Raw genomic sequence first — 9,688 nt, 5'->3', positions numbered from 1 at the left:
CCCCTTTTGCAACCTTCTGACAAGCAAAGTCAATGGGGAAGCCAGATTCACTTAACAACCAAGTTGCTAACTTATCAACGACAGTGATTTGTTTAACGACTGAGTCAAGAAAAGTCGTAAAATGGGGCAAAACTCACTTAACCAATGTCTCACTTAACAACAGAAATGTTGGGCTCAATTGTGGTCATACGTCGAGGACTACCAGTATTAACATGAAAGTGTGCTTTCCAGATTGTAGGGAAATGCCTGCTTCTAAAATAACAGTGTAAAATATATTTGGCAGTAGCAGTTTTATATCTTCAATGACTATATCGCTCCAAATTATTACAAGAAAAGCCTCCTCTCTCCAGTCATCCACTGCATTAAGCTGAGACTTCTGAATTATTGGCTGCTGTAGACAATGCAGAAATATCACTCAATATGACTATTTAAAATATGTAATTTTTTTCATCGTGGTTTGGTATTTACTGTGCATGGTTGGTCTTGTGAATCCAAGTTATTCCAAATTTTACTGGCTGTGGAACATGACAAGAGAACTATTTTCTACCTGCTCCCAAAGGGTAACAATTCAGGCATTATGGTTGGCAGGAGCAAGAGGAGAAAGCTAATAATCATTTTCTGCTTGATAAGACATATCTACCAAGCCTTTCCTGACCCCACCTCATCCCTTCTTCTATCAAGATTCAGGAGCTTCGTTTTCTTTTGCATCGTGCCAATCCTATTTTGCCTACATTTGCGTTCCTGCTTTGTATTTGCTTGCCTAATAAAATGGCAAACAGTCTCCAAATCATTGCAGGATTACCACATCCTGGTAGCTCACCCTACCAACTGGGAACTTATTTTCATGAATTGTGTTTTTGTTTTTTTTCCCCAGAGTGGAAGGATTTAAAAACCTGACCAAAGATGCCAGGTCAAAAATGTAAAAACAAAGAGCAGTTTTTGGGGAGAGAGGTGCAAATTTGAGATTCTAAAAGAGCTCCGTGTTTTCAAGCCAGCCTTATCGTCAGACAGAGGGCAGATGCAACAGGTAATAAGATGGGATTGAGTGGCAGCAATTGTCTATCTGTTAGAGCAGGGGTCCCCAACCGCCGGTCCGCGGACCGGTACTGGGCCGCGGAACAAGCCTTACCGGGCCGCTGGTTGCTGGGCGCCGCCATCTTTTTTGGCAAAAAAAAGCAATTTTTCAGTCAAAAAAGATGGCGGCGCTTAAGCGTTGGTGAGCTTTTCCGGGTAGAAAGCCATTTCTACCCGAAAAGCTCACCGAAGCGCTGGCGCCGCTTATTTGATTTAAAATCACTTCCGTGACGCCACCGGAAGTGATTTTTCGCCAAAAAAGATGGCGCGCCCAGCTGGACGCGGAACCGGGCGCGGCGCCAGCTGACGCCGGAACCGGCCGCGCGTCGAAAAGGTTGGGGATCCCTGTGTTAGAGGACAAACTTTGCATGCCAGATGGGTGCCTCTGAAGCTAGCTTGTCTTCAGACATGATGGAGGATGTGATTCTTGACCAACTTTGAAGAAAGAGCCAGCTACCAGAGTACTCCACTCAGCAGTGCATGTAAAACCAAGACAGAAAACGATCTTGGGGTTTTCTCATCTGACAAAATATCTGGTTTGGCCTTATTTGATACCTGTAAGAGTTGTACCTTAAAGTGAAATGACTTGGTTTTCTTTCCTATCAAAATGCTGTATTGATGAGAAAATATACATTAATCATTCACGCGCGCACACACACCCAAATGTTAATTTTTACACACACAGGAACTCTTACAAGATTAGAGGAACCTATGAAAAACAGGGCCTTCTTTATATTTTATATTGAAGCCTGGGGATAATATGTTGTGTGAAAAAAGTCTGAGATAATTGTGGTTTCTGTCTCTCAGTTATCTCTCTTCTGGCTTTGTCCTTCACTAGACAGATTCACTTGGAAGAATTGAGTTGATGGGGAGATGATAGTAGATACGTTAGTGCTTGGCTATTTATCACTTTGATTCAAAGAGGCTGTTTTGAAGAGCTTTCCAATTTAGCAACATACGAATATTACAGGCTATTGAATATATTTCTTTTTGTTTCATGAAATATAACAACACTCTTCTCCATATCCACTTACTTTGGGGTTTCGTCCAAAGAAACTGAATGGTGACAGATTTAGGAAAAACCAAACAATTATTTGTACAGTGACTGGCTAAACCAGGGTAGGTGATCTAAGATCCTTTCGGTGATGATTAACATTTTCTGCATCTTTAATGGAGAAACAAACTGATACACCAATAAAAACAGGATAAGTGATTAGTAGCTAATATGTGTTACTTTTGGAACCAGGGCAAGTTGCTGGAGAACCACTGTAGCAAGATGAGGATTCTCCTACCTGTTTATTTCCCATGGGGAGGGAGGGCCATAGTGGGAAAAAGAGGCTGGATTAAATAGGCAGAGTTCATCACATGGTTTTACAAATAAAGTAAGGTTTGCTATTCTTTCAGAGGCGCAGCTTGTCTTTTTAGTGAGTGGGGTAAACTTCCTAAAGATCATCTGCATTTATGGCTATAATTTTTTGATTATGTTTTAGATCCAGGAAGCATAGCAAAAACATATAAACCAGCATTTTCTGGAGTTGGAGAATTTTGGAATCCTACATGGATGGAATACACTAAGTTGGGGGAAACTGCAATTATTTTTGAATAAATCAACAATTTCTCTGACAATATTTTTCCTCACTATTTCTCTCTCTGTGTGTCTCTGTCTCTCTCTTTCTCTCTCTCTCTCTCTCACACACAGAGAACTGCTTTTTTTAGAGAAAGAGAGAAAATTAGTTTCTGCTAACCACAACACAATAATCAAAAAAATAATATGTGAAAAAACAAAGGCATTTAAACAACAGACATCCACGTGGCAACTATATTCTGAACCTTTGGATCTGAACCCTGACAAGTGAACCAAGTCTAATAGCTGATTTTGTACAGACACCAAGGCACCAAGTGCTCCTGTTTGAATAACCTATATTGAATGTCTGAATCTTTAGGGAAAGGCAACAGAAGGCAAAGGCTGATCACCAGGAGGATAAGAAATGTCTTGATCACACTGATCCCTGTAACATCCACTTGGTGCAAGAAACCAGCAGATAAACATCTTTACAACATGGAGACCAGCATCATCACCTGCTAATATCTGCACTTCAAACTCTTCAAGGTCTGCTTGAAAAGTAAGAATATTTACTAGCTGTTGTGCAGAAGCCCCATTTAATTGCATCTGAATGAATTGCAAAGCTTTCTGCTGTTTTTATGAGACTGGTCCAAGGTTTCAGGAAGAGGGGTGGCATTCATTATTGGTTTTGTATGCTTATTTTTCCCTATCCATGCTTGAAAGATCATCATATTTTTAAATATCTGTTGGTTATTGGTTTAAAAGTAGAAAAATCCTGCCAAGAAAAGGGCTAGTTACAGCCCTAATGAGCTCTGACAAAAATAAGAAATTCATATTGAAATTGGGTGCTTGCTTCTTATGTATGAATAGTGAAACTGAAACTATTTGTCTTCTGAAAATACGGGGATTTGGAGCTTTTTATGCACAATAATGTATATATGATCATGCATGAAATTTTAGATGGCATCTGATAGATTCCTAATGTTCACCATTTACTCTAGGTCTCTAATGTATTTGTAGGTGGATTATAACTAAAATTTGATATGGAAATTGTCAATTTCTTCGTGATAAGAAAAAACTAATTATGATAAAAATATTGTATGGAATTATTGATACACTTGCTAGAGTTCAAGAGTGCTCTATGCATGTCATTTATTAAAATGTCAAGGAAGTATATAAAAGACTGGCATCTTTAAACCGAGATCATATGCCTATGTACCTAAAACAATGGTACCAAGGAGATATACATAAGGAATTAGTCTGTTAATCAGATAGCTTAGTACAATAAGACCCATGTAATATATCTCAACTCTAAAATCTTCATCTAGTTATGCTGAACTGAGTCACTCTCTTTTCTTCCTAACTGTAGCAATAGCAAACATTACTCCGTGTAAAGAATTTCACTGACGTGGAATTGTCACCCTCGTTGGATGTGTCTTTTCTTGCACATGTTGGTAAGTCTATCACTGTGCTCTGGCTTTTCCCAAAATAGCTCACAGTCAGGTAAATTTTTTTTATTCAAAACTGGAGCTGGCTGCACTAATCCTTCCAGATGCAAACGACTCCTCTGGTTTCTCTCAGAGACAACAGAGACCTTACGTAAAAGAGACGAACTCTGGGCCCTTTTGCTCTCTACCTGAAGCACTCTAGGAACTTTCTCGAATGCTGGACCAATGGGGCTGAGGGGCAGGTGTCTTCAGGCTCACTGACCCAGCCATTCTATAACAGCCTGTGACTAGAAATTCCATTCTCACTAGACTCCCATCCACATCCCTCGATTCCTAATCTAATTTTGTGTCTGAGCAGAAGGGACTGGTGACCCTTTTTTGAACCTCTCAAACACAGCCTGTCTCTCAGTGTCATCTTGTAGTGGGCAAACCATTTGGAGGAAAAGAAAGAACTCTCTCTCTCTCTCTCTCTCTCTCTCTCTCTCTCTCTCTCTCTCCTCTCTCCCTCCTCCTCCTCCTCCTCTCTCTCTCCTCTCTCTCTCTCTCTCTCTCTCTCTCTCTCTCTCTCTCTCTCTCTCTCTCTCTCTCTCTCTCTCTCTCTCGTCACAGCCCCATAGGGAAGGTCATCCTTTCTGTCTAAAGGATAAGCAAAGTGGGAGAAATAATCTGAATTTCTGACAATGTGAATACCAGCCAAGAAGCTAAACCCCAAAGGATCGTAAGTAGAGATAAGACTGCACGGAATATCTTGGTGGGATTTGGGACCGAAATGCATTCAGTTTCCTCCTTTGAAATGAACCCCAAAGCCCTTGAATTGGTGACAGAGACTGAATTTGGAATGGCTAAGGTAAGTTAGTAGATGTTGCAGATGGAGAACAAAATTGGCGGCACACAAATATCCATGGTAAAGTTGTGCTGGCTTTTGAAAGCAGTTCCTTAAGGGGGTTTGTATGCCTCCGGAAAATCTTTCTCTAAGCCTGGCTGCCATGAAAAAAGGGACATCAAATGTCAAAATATCCCACTGCAGAAGGACTTGTATGGGGACAGGCAAGCAATTTTACCAGACAATTTTATTCTACGTTCCTGAGTAAGGTTCAGTGCCAAATGTAGATTTCTTCAGGCATAAGCTGCTGGAGATAAGTGTACAATTTTATATACGCTTCGCGTTCTGAATCATGCACATAGACATGAATGTATATATACATGCCACATTTTCATCGCCCGTGCATGCCATGTAAGAGGTGCCTATGTTTGCAGACAGGCTGGACCTGCCTAACGCGAGCCGAACGAACAAAACATTCACAATTAGGTCTTGTGCGTGGGGCTCGACGCCAGGCAAGCCCAGCTAGCACCCAGGAGGAGGAAGCGGACCTGCTCTGCCCGTCAGGGCCACCAGCCACGGCACATGCCCCCTTGCGGCCTCTCAGCTCTCCTGGAAGATGGCATCTGTGAAGGACAAAGCATACATAGATAAAGCGGGGAAGAGGGGAATAGAAGGAATGGGTACAATTAATGGGAAGAGAGAGAGAGAGAGAGAGAGAGAGAGAGAAGAATGGAACACTTAAAAAGAACTAATAAAAGAAACGGAGGAGCAGTAGCCATAACTATGCAACACTTAGAGCAGGATCCAGCAGCTTCCCTCTCAGGAGTAGAACAGATGATCGAAACTCAAGTTTCAATTTCACTCAATTAATCTCTAAGTTGCTGTAGGTTGAATAATAGTAATACCAAGGGTCAGAGGGGAGGATTTTGGCAAAGGTAACTATTCCCACCATGCTGGCAGAAGTTTTATTGGCTTAGATTTTCCCTTGAAAAGCCACTAGAAGCCGAATAGTACAGTGCTAATAAGCTCTTGTTCTGAGGAGAGGTCTTCTTCTCAACCTCCCCCTTCCCCAACCTTGCTTCTGAAAGGAGCCCCCATCACTTGGGGTGCCCAGTGTCCATTGGGGCTTCCAGTCCAGCCCCTCCCAGCACCCTTCCCCCCCCTGTAAGCCTCAGGCTGGGAACATCTCACCTGGCTCTGGTGACACGTCGGCAGCTCCAGGTGAGCGACTCACCTTCCCAGCCAAGCGAGTGGAAAATGAGGGTGATGCTGGCCTGGCAGTGCCTTTTATAGGCCCGATAAAAATAGCTCTGGCTTGGCAGGCAGAGGGGGGGGGCTGGGGTGTTGGGGGCTGCACGGACGACAAGCCGGAGGGCTGTGTTGTCACCGAGAGTGTGTGCTGTCTCCCCTGCACACCTGTCATGGGCTCTGCATTTACTCAGGGCAAATATTGACACAGCAGGGCAGGAAGGCAAGCTGGGCGTGCGGGGGGGGGGAGGGGGCATTGGGAGCCCCCCAGAGTAGCACCAGAGCCTTTTGCTAATGGGGTTGATTAGAGCCAGCAGCCCCGGCAACTCACTCCGCAAAGAGCAGAGGGGAGGGGGGGAGGGAAGGGGAAAGATGCTCATTAAACCTTCCCTGGAACAACACCAGCTGTCGCTTTCCACCCACCTGCCTCTCTCTCTCTTTGCTGCCCCAGGGCTGGCAGAGTGGCGAGGGAGCGGAGGCCAGGGCAGCTGTAGGGTGGGCGTTGTGGGGAACGGGGAAGGAGGGGATGGCCAGGGGCAGGCAGAGGCAGGGCAGAAGGAGGGAAGGAGGGAGGGAAGGGTGAAAAATGTCCACATCCTGGTTCTGGGGGGGGAGGGCTGGGGAGGGCGGACGGGTGCTGGAAGGAAGTAGCTTGAGGTTCGGCAGAGCGATCAAGAGAGAAAAGAGTCTAGGTCTCTTGCCCTTGCGCACCTGGGAGAAGAGCAAGGCTGCAGGTCGTGGGGCAGGAAGGCGGTCGGTCTGTTCCTTCATGCGGGGAGAGGCTGAGGTGTTCAAATCCTGCTGAAGGAGGAACAGCGCTCTGGTGCTTTGGCTCAGCACCCTTGGGATGGGCTAGAGGGATTAGCGAGCGGCACAGGCTGGCTGGGACTCAGGAAGGTAACAGCCCAATGCAAATAAATGCACAGCACTAGGAAAACTTTGTGAGACATATGGAAAGTTGCTGCGCTGGTCTACCCGGTAGAAAACAAGGGCCATTCTTCGTTTTAATTGTTTTCTTAGCCTCTTGAATGCTTTTCACCATTCATCTCAGCCAGCCCCTGTACAATCTGCCCATTGTACAGGCAGATCCCTGAGGCTGAGAGGAATGTGCTTTTCCTCTGGGATCACCTCAGTGAATACCAAGGTGAGACTTATACTCCAGGTGTACATCTGTAAGAATCTGCCACAGATAACCTCTCCCTCTGCTCTGGCTGAGAATATGGGTTGATAAAGTTGGGGTAGCCAGGGCGAGTTGGGAGGAAGAAGCTCCTAGACTAGCTAATTTTGGCTTCTGTTTTTAACCAACTAATCTTCTTAGAGTCTCTCTCTTTTTTTGGCATCATGGTGATGCCATTCACTTTTTTAAAAACCCTGTGTGGACATACCAAAATGGCAATAAATATGATGCCTATTATTAAAGCCAGGCATTAAGAACCATACTAAATATAGAAATATTATGGGTCACTTCTAGTTTCTGGACAAAAATAGTTTGCTTGCAGTATGATTCCCTGAATCCAGTGATTCTTGAGTAAATATATACACTCATTTTTACATATAGTAGCGTCCTAGATATAGGACAGTTGTGTAAAATAGGTAAAAACTGCTTTCCATGTATGATAAGATGTGGTTTAATTGAACCATGATTGTTCACTAAGTCTTAATGGCTGGATTATACATAATACTAACACAGAATCAAACAGGAGCTTCAGATGATGTGTGGATCCAGTGTGTGAGTGTAATATTATTGGATTCTCATTCTATGCAGCAAATTAAAAAAAATCCCAGATTGAATTAATGAAGAATGTGATTTACCAAAGCAGACTTTTAAAAAAAACACAAAAAAAAACATCATAAGTCAGAAACGGAAAAATACTGATTTCTGTCTTTAGGGCATCACACAAACATCTGAAAACAGAGAACTGTCACAATCAGTGGCCTTTCTAGGAGAAAGGGATCACACACAAAAAAAATAGAACGGCTGTCTCTATCTTGATTCTCCCTTTTCTCAATAAAACACACTGCTGTTTACCATGTTATGTGAACCCAGGTATTGTGGCTTATAAACCATGTTTGTAGCTTCCTTGTACATGTGAACCTAGCTAACTCAGGGTTATTTGATAAACTGTAGTTCCCCAAATCATGCTTGATGAGATTTTAATGAATCATCTAATTGCATAAAGCCAGATTGGGGTAGGGCTAAGACATCAAATTAGAACTAGAAGACTTTATATTCTAGTCCCATCTTAGGCACAAAACAAAGTTTGGTGACTAGGGGCCAGTTTGTTTCAGGCTAGAAAAGGGGCAATTTCTGAAATTTTGCCAAGAAAACTGCAGTCCAGGTAGTCACTAGGAACCAACACTGATGGAGAGCACCAAAATAATACCAGTAATAACAACATTGTATAATACAGTATATCCCCTTTGATCCACCAGATAGGAAAATATGGACAGATTCATCACCAAATGTTGATGTTCTTTCCTCAAATCTCAAAATATTTCATATAATATTAAAGTTGGAAGAAAATCTTCAGCTATCAGGTCCAACCATTTCCTCAGTACTTACATTAGTACAAAGTACTTTAATAAATTGAAATGGAGAACTCAGCAACTGACTCCATGGTCAAATTGCTGTCACATCTAGGATATATATATTTTTTGAACAACCAATAAGAAACTATCTTTTTATAATTCAAAACTATTATTTTGTAACTTGTATATTGAATGATGGAGAAGAAATCTTGGCTCTCTGTGAGAAATCATTTCAGGTATCTTTCTATACAGTTTCAAGACTAATTTTTTCTAATTTTTTCAACTACACATCCCAGGATCTAGTTTCTAATCCTCCGATCTTCAAGTGGAGCACTAAAGTCTCATATTTGGGAATCTCATAAGTTCTCAGGTGTGGGTGGGTGGGTGTATTTTAGAGGTCCCAATGATCTATGAGGGGATGCATGTCCCTTGGTCCACAGGTCCACAGGTCGTCTATGTAGCTATTGCTTGAGGTATGTGATGATCCTCAAAACCGTTCAATGGACATTACAGTAGACTGCATTTTCTAGGGCTATCAACACTTCAGAATCAGTTCCAAAAATATGCTTCAGGGTGTGAGAGGCACAAACCTAGCACCTGGCCACAGCTGTTTAAGGCATCCATAGATTTTCTAGGATCTTATGGCAGGTGCTTCAAGGCATATTTTCCAAATTATTTGCAAGGTGATGCTTAGCCCTAATATTCTTTAACTGAAAAATCATTTTAGGGTTTTGTTAACTTTACAGTTGAGAGAACAATATTTCATACGTGAAATTCTCTGTGCAATAAAGATGGCAGCTTTAGCTGGATCTCAGGTGCTCTCATTTGTTCTTTTTGAAAAACACAAGGTTTAGTTTTTCAAAATACATTACAAAAATATAAAATGATCCAAACTTTCAATGCATTACTGTAAAACATTACTATCAAACAATGACAACTCCTAATGTTTTACCTTTTACTCATTATTTATTTATTTCTATCACGCCTTCATTATTTTTACAA

The 9,688-nt window shown here is 42.3% G+C and overlaps 2 long non-coding RNA genes across 2 annotated transcripts in view; one reads left to right on the top strand and one right to left on the bottom strand.

The window, feature by feature from the left end:
* Nucleotides 1-2,472: 2,472 nt before the first annotated feature.
* LOC148133206 (uncharacterized) overlaps nt 2,473-9,688 on the top strand; it is a 52,796-nt gene continuing 45,580 nt past the window's right edge. The window contains exons 1-2 of the long non-coding RNA XR_015746585.1: nt 2,473-3,197; nt 4,008-4,092. This is a non-coding gene — a long non-coding RNA (uncharacterized LOC148133206). The remainder of the gene's footprint in view (nt 3,198-4,007; nt 4,093-9,688) is intronic.
* LOC148133207 (uncharacterized) lies at nt 3,766-6,212 on the bottom strand. Its single transcript, XR_015746586.1, has 3 exons — nt 6,101-6,212; nt 4,694-5,532; nt 3,766-4,564 (listed from the first exon to the last, which is right to left on the bottom strand). It is a non-coding gene; the product is annotated as an uncharacterized LOC148133207 (long non-coding RNA).

The sequence above is a fragment of the Notechis scutatus genome, chromosome 1 (genome assembly GCF_049901735.1).
Source record: "Notechis scutatus isolate UNSWTSFEM ecotype Mainland chromosome 1, rNotScu1.2, whole genome shotgun sequence".
In the NCBI taxonomy this organism is placed as follows: domain Eukaryota; kingdom Metazoa; phylum Chordata; class Lepidosauria; order Squamata; family Elapidae; genus Notechis; species Notechis scutatus.
This window is presented reverse-complemented; position numbering and strand designations above follow the sequence as displayed.